At 36.4% G+C, this 21539-nt stretch overlaps 1 long non-coding RNA gene across 1 annotated transcript; it reads left to right on the top strand.

The window, feature by feature from the left end:
* The first annotated feature begins 480 nt into the window (after positions 1-480).
* LOC116786467 lies at positions 481-21208 on the top strand. The gene is made up of 4 exons (XR_004356949.1): positions 481-601; positions 4703-4768; positions 12868-13040; positions 21111-21208. It is a non-coding gene; the product is annotated as an uncharacterized LOC116786467 (long non-coding RNA).
* The last annotated feature ends 331 nt before the right edge of the window (positions 21209-21539 follow it).

Genomic DNA, 21539 nt, shown 5'->3' with positions numbered 1-21539 from the left:
ATAGGCCCAGTTAATTCCAGCTCTCTTGCTATTATTATTAGCAAGTATGTCCCATAATCCTTATCATAAGTTCAGTTAGAGCTGCTTTTGTAGCTGAAAGGGAGTTTTACTCCCCTTTCATTTCCTTTCCTTATACCTGGCCTCCTTCTTTACAAACTGAAGCTATGTTTTTCTGCTTCAGAAACTGCTGCTTGAATTTAATGTCTGGACTACATATCTGGAGGAAGAGAGAAGAGCGAGTTCGTTGCTTCTGCTATCAGTACTAAAGCTGATTCTCCTTTCCAGTTTTATCTTCATATAATTTTTTTTGTTGTTGTTGAAAATGAAAAGCATCAATTCTGCTCTTATTTTAGGATAAGTAGAATTTACTGAGTTTACTCCGTGATTATGTGGATTAAAAAAAAAAAAAGAATCCAAAAGCAGGAGCTTTCAGAAATACTGTTTCTGACCATATTATTGTAATGCGGCTTTTAACATACCTGTTACTTTAAGTTCTTGCATTATCTTTTTTGAATAGCATTGCACTTAAGCTGATCTATTTTTCTTTCCTTCAGTAAAGAAGAAATTGTTAATGGTGTTTATTACTGTATCAGGTGAATATGTGAGTATTTTTCTTGCCAGTATTTTCTTTTATGCCTTGCATTTCAGAAAGAGACAGCTATTATTGTGATGGGTTTTGTGTACCAGTGAATCTAGGAGAAATGGAGGGAATAAATAAACAGGATTAGGCAAGTGCCATGGCAAAAGTGCTGTTCTTGTTACCTCATTCTATTCTATTGGTAGAGATTCTACATCACAGGATAATTTTTTGAAAATGTAGACCACTGGGGATTTTGTGCAGGCTCTTGCAGAAGAGGTCATGGTCTAGAAAAGGTAAATCTGGGAAATATCCCAGGGAAGTTGTTGATAAGTGTACTAGTGAAATTGTGACTGTATTTGTATAATTTGCATGATTGGAGAGAAACAATAGAGGCAAAATACATAGACAGTAAACTTCAAGTATGAGAACAATGCTTGCAGAACATAAACAGGTCAGCAGGAAACTAGCATGAGTTTTTCCAATGTTATTTGAAGAGGTAAGTGTTAGTTTAAGATTCTGTATAAATCACATTCTCATCTGTATAAATCACATTCTCATCTTCTGTTTTCTGTTTAAGACCTGAATTCTTTTTCATAACAAAATGTAAGATCTCTGCAATTTTCCCAAGGGGCTATTTTGCCTCCTGGACACATCTGTACAGCCACTATCTCATTTTTGCATAGGGGGAATCAACTCAGAATTCATCACTGCAAAGTTAGAGTTGTCATGTATCTTGTTTAATGTTTGTCAGCATTGAACTTCCTCAGCAATTTTTTTTTCACTCAGTATTGTCAGTAAATATTTTTTCAGCATTTCTCGTCTTATCAGTCTGAATGTTGTCAGCCAAAATTGTCATATCACAAGAAAACCACATCTTCTAGAACATTTATGAACAGATTTGCATTTGATGTTTCTACCTTCCTAGCAGTAGCTGCTCAGCTAAGTTTGTGAAAAGGGTAGCACAAATTAAATTTTTGTCCTAACAGCCTTCTTGCAAGTTTTCTTTAGCTTTTTGTTGTCTGACCCTTAACAAAATGTCATTCTACAAATTTCAGAGGATTGTCTGAAAGAAAAATTGCCAAAATTCAGGAATGTCAGGATCTTTGGAACCTTTTCCAAATTGTAGACTTGTATATCCATATGCTTCTCTGTCTTTACTTGTTCCTGATTTATCCAGGGAAACCAATTTTATCTTTTCACATCCTTTTTACCTTTCTTAGGTTAAACATTGGATTATTTTTGGCATTTTAGGTCTGTATGAAATGTGATCTCTAATGGACAATATTGGAAGCATAATATTAAACAAAAGTTCTCACCTAAAAATCCCTTTACAATGAAGATGCTGAAGAAAGGTTCTGCTGCTTCTTTTGAGTTCTTTGAGGCTACTATATATCTAATATTTACACTACTTGAAGAAAATTAGACATTTGTCACCGAAAAGTGCAGAAAGACAATATAGATAAACTTGATGGATTCTTGGGAATGAGCATACCTATCACTTAATAGCAGAAGCTGCAAATTTAAGCTGAGTGCAGCATCTTTCAAAGGGAATTGAATTTCATACTGCCAGCAGTGTAACATAACTGATTACTTGGTACTTAATAGCAGCTTTAACTTAGAGGTACTAATTTTACATTTAGACTCCCATTAAAAAGATAAACACCTTTAAACTGACCACTCAGCTCACTTAACCATGGTGTCTGTTTAGTATGAAAGACTTTAGGCATTTTTTTCCTCTTACTTTTGGGTTTCTGAGGCCCTGTCTGGTACTAAGCCTTAACAACTTGTCTGCTTGAGACCTTAGGGCCACACAGAAGTCTCTGATGAAATTCAGGAACATTCAAAGCTCCTTATATAGCTAAAATTGCATCAGATGACCCGTGAGAAACAGGTACCACTGCAAATTCAAGTTAATGTTAAGAATCCTGTCAGCATAGGCAATCATTTCAGCCCTTTCTTGTAAAGTAACCAAATGAAGTATTACTCAAATATCTGTCAGCAGAGACTTGAAGGTCTAACCCTCAGCTAAGCTAGAAACCTATAATGAAGGACAGCTGGTTCAAACTGCTTCTGCTTAGACAAGGCTTCAGCACTTCTTTGATATATTAGGAAGTCACATTTGTGACATTTGTGATATAATTTTCTAGAAACAATCTGTCCAACCTAATTTATGCAGTCTAACTCTTCTTCATTAGACTTTATTATTTATCTTTATATTATAAAAATTATCTGCATTCAAATGTGTTATGTCTTTCTTTAAAACAGCTCAAATTTGCTGTGCAAGTTTTCATTTGTAAAGAAATTAAGTTTTTAATAATTCCGAGATAAGCAGAAGCCTTCTGATCTGTTTTCCATATCCCTGTCCTGTACCAAGCCACTAGAACCCAATTCCTTCCTTTACTAAAATGGTAAATATTCTACTATTTATCCATAATATTCCCTGCGGCTTCTTCCTCTGCTTTAATGTGTGTGCTTTCTATTTCAACCTCTTATCAGAGGAATGGGCTTGATTCCCTTAGATTCTCCTTCTTTTTAGGTATTCCGATGCTTTCAGAAGTTTTTCAAAGCTCAGGTTCATCTGAAAGCTGAGAACTAAGAAAAAACAAGATTTCACATTGCATTTTCAAATGGGGTAAAAGAGGGAAGGTGAAGGGCTGTTTTTTAATAAAATGGTGGATAATCATTGTCACATTAATAGAAAGTTTTACTGCTCTTGAAATAGAGTAATTTACTAGATAGTTCATTTACTTGGAATAAGGGTAAAAAAGGCCACTAACAATGGTTTATAGTGCATTCCATCACATAATTGCTACTATTCTACTAGTAATAACCTGAAATTTAGAGTTGTCTTGAGAAACAAAAAGTCTGAATCCACAGGAATCAGGATTTTTATCTCCTCATTTTTTTTCTTCTGTTGAATGGTGCTACTGTTAAGAAGCTATAGAATAAGTACCTAATTGTCAAAACTATTGCTCAACCTGCAGGCTTTTTGTACTGCTGTTCATTTAGCTATTCAAGCTTGAATTTTCTGTATTTCTTACATTACAAAAAACCTGTGTTTTCTCTTGTAGTCTTTTTGTATGGATCCCTGATTCTTCCTTTCAAGCACTGTCTAGAAACTGTTGATGACAATTTAAATTGCCAATTGCTTGAGGAGTGAATATCTCTTGTGATATCACAGGGAAGGATATTTTTTGAAAAGTGATTATATACAACCAGAGTCCTTAATTTCTCAACCTTGTAGATGGAAATCCTGATGAAGCTAGAATTAGGGTTAGCTGTCTTAGACAAAACTGTCACTTTTCTCAAGAAAGTGTAGGAAGATTTTGTAGATGAAAAGAGGTTAGTTGACGTGAAAAATTTTTATAAAGCTAAGCAATTACTGACCATTTGAAGGATCTTTTTTAATACACACTGTAGGAAATTAATAAGACGGATTTTATTACAAGCAGGGGTTTCCAAGGTTGCCTCGTGCCGAGATACCTGGAGGTCATTTTATTTGGGGAGTTGGGGAGCCATTTTGTGGCCGAGGACTAGTGGGCTGCTCACTGTTCTACTTACGGTTACCTATTGCTGCTTACAGGGTTGCTCACAGTTACTTACTGTTACTTACAGTTAAGGTGTGTGTAAGGCAGTAAGACCAGTCTGAACTCACTGCCAAGGGACCATGCGGCCGGGGGGCAGGGAAACAATCTGACATGTTGGTTAAAACAACCAGTGGACTGCAAGAAGAAGACTATATCACCTGTTGAGAAAGAAAAGAGCCAGGCTTGGCATTGGAGGAGCGAGGGAGTGGCTATGTAAATCAAAGGGTCTTAAAAGGGCTTGTCCCTCCCATTCGGGCTGTACTCCGACGTGGTTGTGAGTCGGGTGCATCCAGCGTGCTGTCAATGAAGTTCTTTGTTTCACTTTATTTGGCCATCTCCAAAATTTTAATTAGAGATATTTCTCTCACACACTACGATGTTTCTTCCATGTTTGAAGGTAAGTTGGCTAGAGCAGGGCCATGTTCTTGGTTCTGAGGAAAAAGTGACCCTAAGAATTGTTGACTGACTGAATGTAGATAAATGATTTTTTTTTTTTTCAGTCTCTAACCCTACATTCATTTTCTCATATCTCCAGGTATAGTTTTATGCTGCCTTGACCCATCTTATCATGTGTGAATATGACTTTCCGTAGAAACCTGAGGTACAGTTTAAGATACAGCTGATTTTGAGATGGTTGTTTTTCTTGTTTTGTTTGCTTGTGGTTTTGTTTGTTTGGGTTTTTTTAACAAACTCTAAAAGTGTTTGTAAAACTTCTAAGGATTTTATGCAGACTTTTGGATTGACCGTATTTTAATTTAGAGTTTTTGTATGGCATTAGTGCTTGAAAGCTAAAAGATGTTTAAACTACTTGTGTATTGTACTTTTGTGTGCTAAGGGGCTTTGCAATGTTCTGCTGTTGATGAAATAGCTTGAACAAGAACAGCCCTTACTTTAAGTGACCTCTTCTTATATTGAGTTGTTCAAAACTTGGTAGCATTTACTGACTTGCTTCCTACTGACATAAGAGCTAGTCTCCCTTATATTCAGAAAAGAAAATACTTTGTCACTGTCATGTGTCTGGCAAACTTTTTTGGAGTGGTTGTTCCTGTAGATAGTTAATTCATATCTTTGCTGATGCAAAATAACTAAGTTAAGTAACCTGTAAGTTTTGTCATCTTCCTCAGACATGTTAATAAAAATATATTTTAGGCAATAGAAAAAGATGTCACTTTTCAACATAAAACACTTTTCTCACTAAAAATTTTCTAACTCTCCTAATATTTGAGGGGCGTGTAAATCCATTTCTAAATATAGTACTGATTGAAGACCCAAAATTGGTTACAATAAGCATGTTAATGTAATTTTTTTCCTATTCTAATGTACAATTTACAAACAAACCCTCCAAACCAACCAACCAAATCCCAATCAAAAATCCACAAAATCTTTATTCTGTTTTTCTCCCATTTTTCTCTTCAGAAAAACAACCAGATTGCCAACAGCCAATCTAATTATTGCTGCACAGTATTTCAACGTGTTTCTTCCTTCTAATGGTTAGTCCATCTAAGAAAGATGGGTTACTTCATGAAGGAGACATTACCACATTGTGTTATACATCTGTCATTGAATCATGGGAAGTACAGATATCAAGCATACTGCAGGTCTCAGTTTTGCTGACTAGTTTTCAGGATTGAGAAGGAAGAGAAAAATCCAGGAATATTGCTGCCTGTTCAAATTTGCATATGCACCACAGTCTGTTTTCTAGAGCTAGAAAACCTGAACTGATATAAAAATTTGAAATGCAGTAAGATGATTAAATTATTTGAACTCTAGACTTACAATTTGATATGTTAAATCAACATAGAACCAATGGTAATTGAGAGAAGTGCATTGGAAGATAAAATATAAATAGTATTTCATATAATTTAAAGGGAAAATAAGTCCAAATGAGTGTTTAAGTACTTAAGAAAAAGGAAAATTTGAAGAATCATTGTTTTTACTAAGGCAAATATCACTGGATACCTATTGAGACTAAATCACAATGATCAGAAAATAATCACTAAATTTGGGCTATTTTGATTTGATACGTTACCTAATAATGGATTTTTCACTGGTTCCAAATATTAAACTCACAGCCCTTATAGGTGAAATCTGCATTACTCATCTGTTGTTCTGAGATAAATACAAAAAGTAATATATGTCTCTAAATACACTAAGTCATGGAATGGTTTGGGTTGGAAGGGACCTTAAAGATCATCTAGATCCAGCCCACCTGGATAGGCAGGGACACCCTTTACTAGATTGGGTTGCTCAAAACCCCATCCAGCCTGACCTGGACACTTCCAGGGATGGGGTATCCACAGCTTCTCTGGGAAACCTGTTCCAGAGCATTACCACCTTCACAGCAAAGAATTTCTTCCTAATATCTAAACTAAACCTACTCTCAGTTTAAAGCCATCCCCCCTTGTCATATCATACCATGTCCTTGTAAAAAGTCCCTCTCCAGATCTCTTTCAGCCTCCCTTAGATACTGGAAGGCTACTGTAAGGTCTCCTTGGAGGCTTCTCTTCTCCAGGCTCAACAAACTCAACTCTCACTAACCTGTCTCTATAGGAGAGGTGCTCCAGCCCTGTAGTCAGCTTTGTGGCCTCCCATGGACTTGCTGCATCCTTCCACATCCTTCTTACATTGAGATCTCAGAGCAGGACTCAGTACTTAAGGTGGGGAGTCACATGGGTGGAATAGAGGGGCGGAATCACCTCCCTCGACCTGCTGGCCAGGCTGCTTTTGGTGCAGCCCAGGGTACACTTGGCTTTCAGGGCTGCCAGTGCACATTGCTGGCTCATGTTGAACTTCTTGTCAACCAGAGAAAGCCATCTGTGATCACAGAATATACCAAGTTGAAAGAGACCTACAAGGATCCCTCTTGGCCAACTTAGTCCGACTCTTAGCCCTGCAAAGGACCATCCCCAAGAGTCACACCATGATCCTGAGAGTGTTGTCCAAACACTTCTTGAACTCTGTCAGGCTTGGTGCTGTGACCACTTCCCTGGGCAGCCTGTTCCAGTACTCGATGACCCTCTGGGTGAAGAACCTTTTTTCTAATATTTAAGCTAAACCTCTCCTGACACAACTTCAGGGTGTTCCCTTGTGTCCTGTCACTGATCACCACAGAGAAGAGATCAGTGCCTGCCCCTCTTCTTCCCCTCACGAGGAAATTGTAGACCACAATGAGGTCTTCCCTCAGTTTCTTTTCTCCAGGCTGAACAGACCAAGTGACCTCAGCCACTCTTAATACGGCTTCCCCTCAAGGCCCTTCACCATCTTCATTGCCCTCCTTTGGATGCTCTCTAGTAGCTTAATTTCTTTCCTGTATTGCAGTGCCCAAAACTGCCCACAATATTCAAGGGGAGGCTGCACCAGTGCAGAGCAGAGTGGGACAATCCCCTCCCTTGCCCAGCTGGCGATGCTTTGCCTGATGCCCCCCAGGACATGATTGGCAAGGAAGGCCTTGGCTGGTGCAAAGTTTGTAAGCATTAGTCAGGCAGTCTAATCCAGTATTGTGTCTTTAGAACATTTAAGTTAATTTTCCTTCTAATTAAGTAAACCTGAAGTATATCAGTGAACCTTTACCTTCCTGGAATTGAAACATAGAACATAATGTGAGTTGACTGAATTGCTCGCTAATTGAAGCAATCAGTCAAGATAATGAGGGAGGATTTTCTAGTTAGTGGTGGTGGTTGGGGGATAGAAGAGACATTCAGAAACTCATTGAAAGTAGAAACATGATTAGGGGTACAGACTCGGGAGGATTTGTGTTAGGGCTGGCAGTGAAGAAGTTGTGCACTCTTCACTCAGGAATGAAATTCGAAAAGATCGTTGTTTATGTCTGTTGTACTGAGCTGTTTTATGCTCTTACTAAGCAAGTTTTTCTGATATATGGCAACCATAGGATTACTATTGACTTAAATTAGAAAAGTAACTGCAAGTTCTAATTTAAATTGAATTGTCACTTCAGGGTGAAATTTTTACTAGCTTGGTGTAGTTCTTACAAGTATGTGATCTGGATGGTGTTCAGCACTCATTAATCACTTTTGCATACCCATTTACAGCTGGATTTTCAGATCTGGTTTTAAAGTTCATTTGACATGCCTTCCAAAAAGTAAATATGTCAGTAAGTTTTGGTTTGTTTTACATACTCATTCTTCTGGTGGTTTAACTTAGTACAAGTCTATACTGCATTCAAACTTTATTCAGAGTTGGTCAGGACTAGTTCAATTTCAGATTACGGAAAGTAATTCAGGAACACCTGGAGCTGAGATTTATATCCTTACCTAAATTTTGAAAGCACTGTGTTTTTATAGCTCTTCAGAGGAAAGACAGGAACTGCATTAACACTTGTTAGAGCAACAGTTAATGCAATGCTGACTAGAACTTAAAGCTCTCAAATATTAATATTAAAATGTCAAAAAAATAAAGGGAGGGAGACTAAGTTTAAATATTTGTTCTTTAATGAAGGAAATTGCTTTTTCTCCTTTAAGAAAAAAACAGTCAAGTTATTTGAGAGACATTATAGTAACGTGAACAAGGCTTGCTTCTTTATTTTCTTCTGATCTGGTATTGAAAGTAAAGACTCAAGTCCTCCTGGAAGTTATTTCACTAGAATAAGTATGTGCAGATTTTAAATCCTCACAGGTTATGTACACCAGTCGTGAACTTGGAAACTGGTTTATTTCTCAATTGAAATATTGCATTGAAAGTTACCTTGTGCTTAGCTTTTTCTTGTGGTAGATTCAGACCCAGTATGTTGGAAACCTAGATTTCAAGTTGCAAGGATTTGAAAACATCTAAGTTTGGTTTTAGTGGTTTTGTGTAGTAATGTTTTATAATTTAGAAAATTTGTGTCTGCGTAAAGTTGTACTCATATTTAAATCCTCCTCCAGACATGGTGAAAATTACACTCTCTGTGGTCTCAGATCCCATAATCTACATGATATAATTCCCTTGCTTAAAGTAGATAGTAGAAGGCCACTAATTATAAAAATTCTGGCAGATTTCAGCACTCCAGGCTGCTTTTCCAAACTACAAAATAGTGAAATGATTCCATCTTTTACTTTCTTTAGAAAAGTTCAATTGGCTGGAATTGTCATTCGTCACTGACAGCACTCCATTCAGTATCATTTTACTGGAGTTAGGGTGATAAATCTTATTCTGCCATTTCTCTGAAGAGTATAAAACCATTCCAACACTACATCTGTTAAGGATATAGTGCTAGTCTTTCCATGCAGCAGAATTTTGAAGATTTAATCATAACAGCACCATTTAGAGGTGTCTATTCATGTATTTGAATCTTTTGACTAAGAAAGATTGGTTACTTCATAAATGAGAAAGAAATATGTCTTGGGATAATCTCTTTATCCAAGCTCTTTTCTCTATAAAATGGGATTTTGAGATATACTTGTTTAAAATACCTTCAGGAACTTGAAAGCAACATGCGTTTCCAGTATTTCTGCAGCTGTGTGAAATGTTTTGCATGTAAAAATGAAGGTGATCAATTATGATTGCACAAAAGGGGCAAGCAAATTCTATTAAGACTATCAGCAGAAGTAGGTTTTGTAACTTTCTTGAGAAGGATAAAACTTTTTCTATTAAAAGCACCACAAAATAAATTAAAGTTACATATTTGATTTTTTAAATTTTTTTTTCTATGACACTGTGATGCATTATTTTTATCTGCCTCCCTAAATGTGTTCTGGAGAAAACCAAATTTTTTGAAGTATTAGAGTGAACTAATGAAAGTTGACTAATCTGTCTCTAAACAGACTGTACTATCTTCTTCTCTACTGCCTAAATCCCCATGACTCATTTATGCATTGTCTTGTCTCCTCTCCCTGTATCCTTTTCTGCCCTTAGCCTAGTTTGTGCTATTAGTAGGTCTTACTCCTTTGCTACCAGTGTGGCCCTACTTGGCATGCTTTGATTTGGATTAGACCCAATCTGGCCACGTAGGCTGAATACCTGTGAGTAGTTTGAATGTTTTAGTTCCCCGAACTCAGCAGTTGACAAACTGTTGTTTTTGTTAAATTTGACGAATTTAACGTTCCGAAGGTATCTGTAAATGTGCCAAATATGTGACAAAAAACGAAATCTAATTCCTTTTGTGAGGCTACCATGCTGTTAGTGGGAAATTAGTTTGATAGTATGCTTTATCATCTTATCATGGTTTGTAATTTCACACTGTGACTGTAGTTTGGACAAAATGACAAGCATTGATGTAATTTGCAACATTGCAGACTGTTGGAAAATGTTTTCAGAGAGAAATATTTTCCACTATTTCTCAAAATTCTATGCTTATAGATGCCTTGCTCTTCTTGGCATGTGTGTTTATTATTCATATATTTTTCAAGAACTGAAATGTTTTCACTGATTAAATCATCATATGTTCTCTTTCTTATGATGATTATTTTTCAGAAAACGTACATCTAAATTTTTTTGGTAACGTTAGCTGTGGTTTATCTGATATATTTTATCTGAATATGAACAAATATGTTGCCTTATAAATTAGAATAACAGGAGTGTTCAAAGGAGTTATTAAACTAAGTTTGAAAAAAGTTGACATCAACTTAAGTTAGGATGCCTAAGCACAAAACTGTCTCTTAAAAACCACCAGAATTTGAAAGAAACATTGAAATTCATATAATCTAGAGCTCCACAAACTTGAACATATCTTTGTGTCCAGTCCTAAACAGTACTGAGAAGCATTTCAAATAGTCAGCATCCAAACTCAAACAGCTCATTTACACATATTTCCTTCAGACTTGGTCTGTTAGATGTCCTTGGAGTCCACTTACTGCACTGATCTGCTTGTAAGATAGGTGGCAGGATTGGATGAACGGAAGGCTGTGGATGTATTCTACCTGGACTTCAGCAAAGTCTGTCTCCCATGGTATTCTTCTGGAAAAGCTGTCAGCCCACAACTTGGACAGGTGCACTCATCGCTGGGTTAAAAACTGGATGGATGACTGAGCTCAGCGTGTGGTGGTGAATGGAACTAAATCCAGTTGTTGGATGGTCACTAGTGATGTTTCCCAGGGCTCAGTATTGGACCCAGTCCTGTCTAATATCTATCGATGATCAAGTGCACCCTCAGGAAGTTCACAGATGATACTAGAGGGTGGAAGTGTTGATCTTCAGGAAGGTAGGAAGACTGCAGAAGGATATGGGCAGGCTGAATCGATGGGCCAAGGCCAGTTGTCTGAGGTTCAACAAGGCCAAGTGCTGGGTCCTGCCCTTGGGTCACAACAACCCCCTGCAGTGATACAGGCTGCGGGAAGAGTAGCTGGAAGACAGCCTGGCGGAAAAGGACCCGGGAGTGCTGGTTGACAGTGGCTGAAGATGAGCCAGCAGTGCACAGGTGGCCAAGAAGGCAAATGGCATCCTGGCCTGTATCAACAACAGTGTGACCAGTAGGTCTAGTAAAGTGATTGTCCCCCTGTACTCGGCACTGATGACGCTGCACCTCGAGTTCTGTGTTTTGGGCCCTTCACTATAAGAGGGTTCAGTTTGGACATCAGAAGGAATTTCTTCATGGAAGGGTTTGTTAAACACTGGAATGGACTGCCCGGGGATGTGGTGGAGTCACCGTCCCTGGAAGTGTTCAAGAAAAAATTGAATGTGGCACTTAGTTGTAAGGTCTAATTGACAAGGTAGTGATCAGTCAATGATTGGACTCAATGATCTTGGAGGTCTTTTCCAATCTAAATGATTCTGTGATTCTGCGACTTGCCTTTTGTGTTATGGCTTAGGACATGTAGTATTTTCCTCAGGAGTAGGAATGTAAATACGTGCCTCCCTTTCAGGGACTGTCTTAACCACCAACCTGTAGTTCACATAAGGAGTGGGAGTTTTGTTTTGTTTTGTTTGTTTTTTTCCCGCTTCACAACTTTATGGTTCTTATTGCATCATATGTACAGCTACAAGATAAGCAGTCTTGGCAAAAGCAAATAGAATGTAAACTGCGTCTCTGTGAGCTCCCTGATGCCTAGACCAGAATTTCATGGATTTTTTGTCATTATGATCCACACAATTTCCTCTGGATTACTTTATAAACATCATCACCATGGGTGTTTTAAACAAGAAAAGTGTCTTCCTTCCAATAGTAGGTAGGTACTTGTAATTTGGAGTGTGTTTTCATCTGTGATCAAAAATAGAGAGAGGTATTTTACTGCAGGTAAAACATCTAAACCACAAAGAAGGTTTTATATAATTGGCTTATTCCAGGGAGCAGCTTAAATGAAGGAAGGAGTAGCTGGTGTCAGGGAGGAAATGCATGGGAACATCTTAAACTGGCTTTACTGTCTGAAGACAAGACAATGTGTCATGTAACTGCACTTTAATACAGATGTTTGGATTCCTTTGTATTTCTTTGAGGGAGGAGCTGGTCAAGTGCTTAAGTAGTTCTGCAACACTTCTAAACTTTTTAGATGTGAAATTACAATCTATTGGACTGTTGAGTCCTTCACAGTCCCTGTCAAAATTACATAGACTCACCAATACAAAGAAAATTAATTGTTATAATGTATTTTAATACTTTTCCATATAGTCCCAAACATAGCTGCATATTGTCTTACCCAGCAATTAAGGTATTAAAGTAAGGTTATATATGAAAAAAACCCCCAAACATATGAATCAAAAGATATTAAGTACTTTGGAGACAAGTCTGTGGGTTACTTTTTTCTTTTTTCCTTTTCCCTCCAAGAACAGCTTGAAAACAAAAGCATAAATTCATCACCCTTGGCCAAAGAGTTCATATTCAGAAAGGCATTTTGGGGGGAATTAACCCTTCTCCCTGCCATTATGCACTTGGATCTCAAACGCGTACCACATGCTTTCCTGACCTGGGACCTCTGTCAGCACATAAATATGGAGGAAAACAGGTAAGATTATAAAGTGAGTTTTAAATAATTGATTAATGTAGAAGGGTGGGAAGGTGGGGGAAAGCTGCTTAAGGAAGATCAGTGTATGATAGATACGTGCAGGTGGTATGTGCGTGTATTTGCTGTTGTCCTTCTTGAGAAGTCCTTGCCAAGAGAGATTATATGCATCAAATTACATTCCCCCGATTTCATTTAAAATTAAACTGTTTTATTCATTTGTCTACATTCAAATGGCATAAACTCAATTAAAATGAGTTTGCTGCCTTTATTTGCAAGAGCACTCCTTCTACTTTTCTCTGAACTATTTAGTGTTTTCTTTTTAATGTCTTGTTTTCTTTTTAGTTGTCTTTTAAATACGTGCTCACCTGCTTCAATGGATTCAAAACTACTAATAAAAACACCCCTAAATATGTAACAGATGCAGAGGTGAATATAAGTGGAAACAGTTGAATAAGGGAAGCAGACCCAGAACTGTCATCAAGCTCTTCACAGTCACTAGATTTTTTTTCACCTGCTCATGCAGTGCTTGCTCAAGACCTGTTGGCAGTGACTATATATTTCATCCCTCACCATTTTTTCCCCCTCTACCTCACAGGCTTTTTCTGAAAGTTTGTGACTGTATTAGTTTCATCCTTAAATCCTGCTAAATGTGCTAAACAATGTAAAGTGGTTGCCATTAAAAAGACAGGTTTATGTGCTGCCGATCCTTTAACTCAAGCCTCCTTCTAAAGTTTGTCCTTGGAGATTCTGTGGAATCCTTCCAACTTATGAGAAACTGGTGTGGAATGGTGAGAGACCACTGAAGTGCTAGGAGTTCATTGGTTTGTTTTTGTATACAAACAAAATGAATTTTGTGAAGAAGTGGCAAACATTTTATGCAGTGTCTTGAGTCTGTGGCATGGTAATCATAGAGATACCATGATCATATGTGTAAACTTGAGAGCAAAAGGAATGGCGTTTATATTTTTTCAAAAATGTTTTTGAAAGCAATTGATGCTTGCTGTTCTCTTGTTCCATATGTGAGAAGTGAGTTTACAGAGATTTTTCTAGATGTGTGAAGAAATTTCTGAGCAAGATGGCTTTAAGCAGAGAAGTTTTGATTTGATTACAAAAATAAGTATTCCAGAAATCATAATTTCATGGGCATTCCTTTTCTTCCAAGAGTGTTCTCAGATTCCTTTAAATGCATCAGGCTTTGTTGCCTTATGTACTTTGTGGATACAAAAAAGGAAAGTAGAACCTATCAAAACAAGCTTAGAATCTAAGTGATGTGAAATAATAAAGCCAGTTGCATTCTTCATTGTGAATTCCATTTGTTGGTTGCAATAATGTAGTTGGACTGTAACTTATGGAGGGAGGACCTTCTTTGGTGGCACACTAGCATGATTTTATTAAGTTAAAACAGAACACTTATAAGGGATTCGTCAGTTCAGTTTCACTTAAGTTCTGCTACGTGTCCTACAGTGCTTGGCAGTACAATGCTGGAGAGTGAAATAAGCTATAAAAACAGTTATCTTTTTAGGGGTTTTTTCAAGGACACGTGATATGAATGCCTCTGTTGGCAGCATAGAGAGCATATCCCCAATTCCCTACCAGAGAGTAGGGACAGAAAAACAGTTTTGGTCTCCTTCGCTTTCTCTGTCCTCTTTTCTCTATCCCACGTTAAGTGAAATGCACTACTCCAACAGTCACAGCATTTTTTCCCAGCTAAATTAAACAATAGCATTTCTGCAATTGATGATGCACATTCAAAGGTGTTTTGTAGTTTGTGGTACTTATTGAATTGATCTGTCTGTGTTCAGTATGACTTTGATTTTCTTTCCAGAACTGAGCTACTGGGTCCTCTACTTTTTATTCAACAGACCACTTGAAACCACACATATTTCTTTTTTACGCAATCTAATGGTCACTTGCCTGTACAGAGACAGAACAGGACAGTAGTGAAAGTTGGTTGGTTCATGTTATACTGTGCAATTCCTTTCCCTCTACTCAGTATAAGCCTCTAAATATAAAGTTCACCTAGCTCTGCTGCAGAGAGACCGGTTTCTCTGTTTGTGCGTGAGTGCTGTGTATCAGGCATATAGACAAATTATAAGTAGAACTTTATTCTCCTTTGTTTGCAGCCTCATTAATTCTATATGGTTCAGAGTTTTAAGTGTGCATAGAAATAACCATTCACTAAAACACATGCATCCAAGCACTGACCTCAGTTACATCACTGTAAATCTAGATGGTAACTGTTATTTGTTTTTATGCCAGTGCTATTAAAATAAAAGGAGTGATTTATTAGGGATGAACAGAGTTTTTATGGTCATGTCAGTCTTGCACACGTTTATAAGGTTGTTTAAGTATCAATACTCACAAGTTTAACTCTTTGTTTTATTATGTGTAAAGAAGTCTGGAGCAGGTCATTCCCTGCACAGTAAGTGAATGGTATTTAAGAGAATATTAAAGTCCCGTTATTTGAGGAAATGGCTTGTTGGATTTTCTTTAAAGTCTCTGACCTCCTGTACAGCTCTTAATTCAACTAATTTATTATTTTTTATGCTATATTTTGTCTGATATGTATCACTATTGCGTGAGAGTATCCTTGTCTCAAAGGAAGTTTAGCAAAGTGTTAGCAAAACAGTGAGCGTGTTTGTAATTTCTCTCAGGGATATAGACTTGTAATTGTTTGGTGTGATACATTTTCTGGACACCTGTAGAAATTATAACAAGAAGGAAGGGAGGCAGAAAGAACACTTGTTTTGGGGTATTGATCGTGATACAGAATTAATGCTGCTGCTTGGTCTATTCTTGTCTTTTCATTCATAATTTTCTGTTGTTTCAAGCTGTACTGAAAAGGAGAGAGATAAAGACATTTGCATATGTAGAAAGTATAAAGAATAATATATGTGAAGAAAAACACTTCAGTCTATGAAAACTTTTGTCTTGCTTAGACAGTTTAAATATTTAATGAGCAGTTAGACAGTTTAAATATTTAATAAAATACTGTGATCTTATGTCTTTTGAATAGTGTCTAAATAAATTAACATTGAGGGGTATAGTTAATTACTTTATTAATTAATGCTTTGAGCATTGTAAACATTCTCTAATGTTCAAAAATGCAACTCTTCTGAGAAAACTGCCAGTAAAATAATTTGAATTTAGAAGTCACAGAAAAGGCAGGAATGACTGCTCTTATAAGGCCTGATACTGCACCACCGAAGTCTGTGGCAATATTGTCTTGTGCACCAATCACTTAACTTTGAATAAACTGTACAATTTCACTTTAAAAGAGCACCACAGTAATTTCATATTTAGGAGAATTTGAAGGCTCAAACTATATTTGGGAATCTCAGCAAAACAAAATTGTAACTTTTAGGAGGAATGCTTAAAAAATAAATCCTTTAAAGAAGGTTACTGGTTTCTGCATCCTGAAAAACTGTTCAATGTCCAAGAGTATAGCACTGAAGGTATTTTGTGTGCCACTAATACAAGCAACATGTAGAAAGTAGGGATTTTCCTGAGATACACGTATGAATAAATGCAAAGTCAAAGCCCTAAAGCAACTCAGAATTACTTAGCTCTCTTGATGTCTACAGCTTTTCCTAATAGACGCTACTTTTACTTACCTGAAAGTGGTTACTCTTACCTTGACACACATATATAAAACTTTTATGAGTTTCCAAGAATCTGTGAGAAATTATGCAAGTATACTGTGGAGAAAAAGGACACAAAATCCCCTAAAGGTGGATGTTTAAATAATACAGAGAAATCAAATCCTTATTGAACGGAGCGTGGAGACGTGGTCCTTTCAGACACACTGAGTTGAGAGCTCTAAGATATTAAAGTGATTTCTGATGTCCAGCTCTAAAGCAATAAAAATGGATCTTCATATTTTTATGTATGAATACTGGGCTTATATGATAATAATGGCCATCAGGAGGATGTTGCACATTTGCAGACCTGCCATTTTCAGTGCTGATATGCTACCCATATGTTTCCTTCTGCAGTTTTGAGACCACTGAGGTTGTATAACAGCAGCTCTTGTTCATCCAACCTTTGAGTAATCTTCTTCAGCTGAGTACATGGCAGTCAGGACTTGTCTTGAAGGATTGCTTTGAAATCAGCTGTCACAATTTGCTCTTTGTGGCACAGCAACTTAATTCTGTTCTGAATTAAAGGAAAGCATAAAGTGTCTTGAAGTAGTTTTAAAAGTAGGGGAAAAAAAAGACCTTTCATAACAGGTGGCATTATGCTTGATTCCTGGCTTGGATATCTTTGGAAGAAGGGCAATGTAGTAACAGAAATGCTCGTTTTTAAAATTAATTTTTTTAGAGTAGATTTTTTCCATGGCAAACCTGCCTTGTTATTATTATCTCTGCAAAAATGAATGATGAATTAAAAAGAAAAAAAAGGTAGCATGAGGATTGAGAAGCATTCTTTGAACTGGAAGTGATTTTGTCAAAATCTTGAAGGGTGGTATTTGTTTTGACTTGTAACTTGCAGTTTTTTATTATTAATTTTAAGGACACTTAGTTCTCAGCTTGCATTTATTACATAATATCAGCTTTCCATTTTATACAGACTGACAAAAAATATTAGAAAATATATCTAGAAACATGAAACTTTGCACCTGCTTTTTAACATCAGATAAACTTTTGTAGGCAACTACAGAGGAATGCAATCCCTGAATTTGTTATTCTCTAAAACCAAGCAAGCTATTTGATAGATTTGAGAGAGTCTTGCAGAGCAGAGCCCTTAGAGATGCCCTACAAATGATTCATTATTTAGGGCCTAAACCTATTTTCTCTATAAATTCCAATTCAGAGAGTTATTCTGATAACTATGTTAACTGAGTGAGTAGAAAGTATTATTGCAACAATAGAGCTAAACTATCATCTCAAAATATTTCTTTGGTTGGTTCTAATTCTCTACAGTTGAGCAGACATAGAGCCTACAAGTCTAAGCTGAAGCTGGAAAACAGTTTCTGCTACTTAACACCTCATCAGTAATTTGATATTTAAACACTGGAAAACTATTAAGAATACAGTCAATATTAAGAATTGACAATAGAGTCAATTTTGGTGAATCTGGCCTGTTGCTCTAGTTTTTCAGGATACCAGTTTCCTTTTAGTCCCTGGGAGCTTCAACCCAAAACATCTAGGATATTTGGCATTAGTATGTATAGAACAATTTTACCAATGTATTCTATAAAGTGAGAAACAGGTCTACTCATATAAGTAGATGAGTACTGGATTGTGCAAAACAGAGTGGAGTACTTCCATCTGCAGTTAAATAGATAAAATAATTTAACTCTTAAGAAAGGCAGATAGTCATATTTATGTGTAATGTCATCTATAGATCAGATTATCTTCTTCCTCATAATTGCTAATTTATGTTAAATTAGTTTACCCCTGTGTAGCACCTATATAATGGTTTCTATAGTATTCTATGGAATTATACATACTCCCTAATAAAGGGAAAACTAACAATAAGCCCAGCTATTCCATTGGAAAAGACAGAAAAATAATTAATTTCATTATATGTAATGAAAATTCTGTCTTTTTTGAGAATCAGTTTAAGTGCAGCTATCAGGGACTTCATGTAATTAGATATGTAGAAATGTGTTCTGGTATTCTGCTGTATTGTGGCTTTAACTGCAGGATCTGAAGAATTTGCTTAACAAATAGCCAAGAACTATGCTTTGTGGGTTTTGTTTATTTACTGGCTGTTTTTTTCTTTGTTTGTTTTGTTAGGCATGTGAAGTACCTCTGATATGTGATGTGTAGATTTAAGTTTATGCCTATCCCCAAGATTTGAAACATTCCAGTCATGTTTCCTATCAAATATATTAAGAAGCACTGTATGTATTTATCCATACAGCATGTGAGGAATTCTGAAAGTCCTCAAATTTGTCTAAGCTAAATTCAAGGTGGAATTTCTTTGGATTTAACTGAATTCTGAGAAGAGGTTTTATTTTTCTTTGAGTTGTTTTCATTGAGACACCTTTCACAGTAGCGTTATATGTTTCTAGTTTACTTTCAGCTCAGTTGGTGAGATACAACTGACATCTGGTCTACTGTCAGGATATGCCAGGTGATTATTACCTTGTAGCATATTTACCATCAACACACTGAATTATTCCAAAATATTTCTGCATTTTCAACAACACTGGAAGAAATGGCTGAATGGCCTTAAGTATGTGAAAGTGATTAATAGCTTTCCAGAAACTTAGACATCCATTACTCCAATTAGATATCTGTCTGTTGGTACTGAGAATGAATACAAAATTCTTGGCAAGAATATTAATTCTGTGCATATATTTTGTATCTATATGTTTATCTATCACTGCTGTAATACAAACACGCATGTTCACAACATATTGAGCTCTACTAAAATAATCACATCTTACAAAGAGTAGGAATTCAAAGAATAAGTTGTAACCAGGTACAAATAGTTAAATGTAAACCTCTTGCTACCATTCTAATTTCATTGAGAATTCAATTAGTTCCCTTCTTAATGCATTTTGGTTATTTGCAATCAAATTTCATGTGAGAGGATCTTTGTTTTTGAGCACTGTAATCCAATCATTCCTCCCATGACAGACACATATTTCTCCAAAAGCTAGAACAATGACCAAAATACTAGCACGTTATTTTATAATTTCATCCTTTATCTTTAGATCAGCCTTAAAATAGCATTTATTTTGTGATAACACAATTGGAAAATATACATATGACAACATATATTTGTTTATATGATAGAAATAAGATTGGTTTGTGACAGAGTTTTGCAAATGACTGAAGTACTGCAGTCTAGTGGAAATTATTTGACAAAGACTTTTTTTGTGTACACTATTAAAGTATGTTATACGTTGTTCAAGACAGTATATTTGGTCTTAGACCAAATGTATGCATATACATTTTTGTGTAAATGTGTTTGAAAAGATTGAATGTTTCTATTAAGTAATTATTTTCATGCTTGTTATAATTTATTGAAATTTAATAAACAGGTGAGTTCAGAATTTCTCACACTTGTACCTGGATTTATCCTATCTTCATTTGAAACTTGCCCAGAACCTAGTTCCCCTTCACTTTCCTCTCTTGTGCCAAAAATCCCAGGCTCTTATGAGTATTGACCTAACTTGGACAATGGTACCTTCCCGAAAATATCTCTGAGAAAATAATTCACGGTCTTGAGATGCGGAAGACTATCATACATGTTATTTATTGATTAGTATTTATTTTTTAAAAATAAACCTATTAAATATAAATTTCTTATAATTTTGTTATTGTTTCTCACAACTGGATCTGAATCAGGGGGAGATGAGGATTTCTGAATCTGGTAGTTCATCATAACTGAGGGGGGTCTTATTGGTTGTTACAATTTCCACTCAAGTAAAAAATGTTCCGTGTCTCCCACCCCCATTTGCCCAGTAATCTTCTTTGCCCCATACCTGATGGACAAAGGTTGGCTTGTTTGTGTTTTGAGGGCAAACAGGACTGAAATGGACTCTTTTTTTGGCATTCAGGATCTTAGAATTCAGTAGTCTTCCTGCTAGTGACAATAGAGTAACACTGCTAAGAAAATGCTGTATAATCTTCCTGAGCTCAAGAATGCCAAAGTATTTTTTTAGACCTGTTTGGGAAATGTGACATACATAAACGTATTCATACTCATAGTGGCCTGTGGAAGTATGGTAGAGATGGATAAGGGAGATTACCTTGAAGATAGAGTAGGTCCAGGTAAAAATGTGAAAGACCTGAATACATGTTTTTTAAATATATCAGACTGACAACCCACAAAAGAGGCATCAGTTTGCAAAACTCCAGACTTGTATCCCGACTGTAGTTTTGCTGCAGTTATTGTTCATGCTGAAGAGTTATGTGTTATGGTATTTTGCTTTTTAACTTTTATGGATAGTTCCTTCAAAATTATCTATCTCAGTATAAAGTATTTAATGACTAGAAAACTAGGCAAGTTCTTATCCTTTTTCCAAGTCTATCTTATATTACACTGCTTGTAACTGATTAATGGTTATTTACCAACCCTGTGTGAAAAATACATACCTTGTGGTTCTTACAGGCTACACTGGGAAGGAAGTATGTTTTAACCTGGAAAGGATGATGAAGTGCTTCCTTCATATTCACAGCAGAGCTAATCCCACTCTGGTCATGAATTCTGCTCCATTATAGCTCCTCTGAGGGTGAGAAATGTACAGGTGTTATTGGTGGCCTTATTGGAAATGCTGAGCAGGTGATGGATAAATTGTAGGTGAGAAGATGTGTTCAAAAGGGGGATTTTACAAATCTGGTTCTGGAAAATGAGAATATTCCAATTGGTCACTGAGATGCATTCAGTGTAATATGATTTTTCTCTCCAAGTTGCTGGTTTTATCTGAGTTGCACTTTGAACTACAAGTTCGGTGCAGAATCTATCTCATCTTTTTTATGTTATAGAGTCGGAAAATGAGTTGAAGTTAAATTAATACTGTCCTATTTTAAAAAAAATAAA

This window comes from Chiroxiphia lanceolata, chromosome 4 (assembly GCF_009829145.1).
Source record: "Chiroxiphia lanceolata isolate bChiLan1 chromosome 4, bChiLan1.pri, whole genome shotgun sequence".
NCBI lineage: Eukaryota > Metazoa > Chordata > Aves > Passeriformes > Pipridae > Chiroxiphia > Chiroxiphia lanceolata.
Note: the sequence above shows the minus strand (reverse complement) of the source record. Positions and strands in the feature narration are given on the sequence as shown.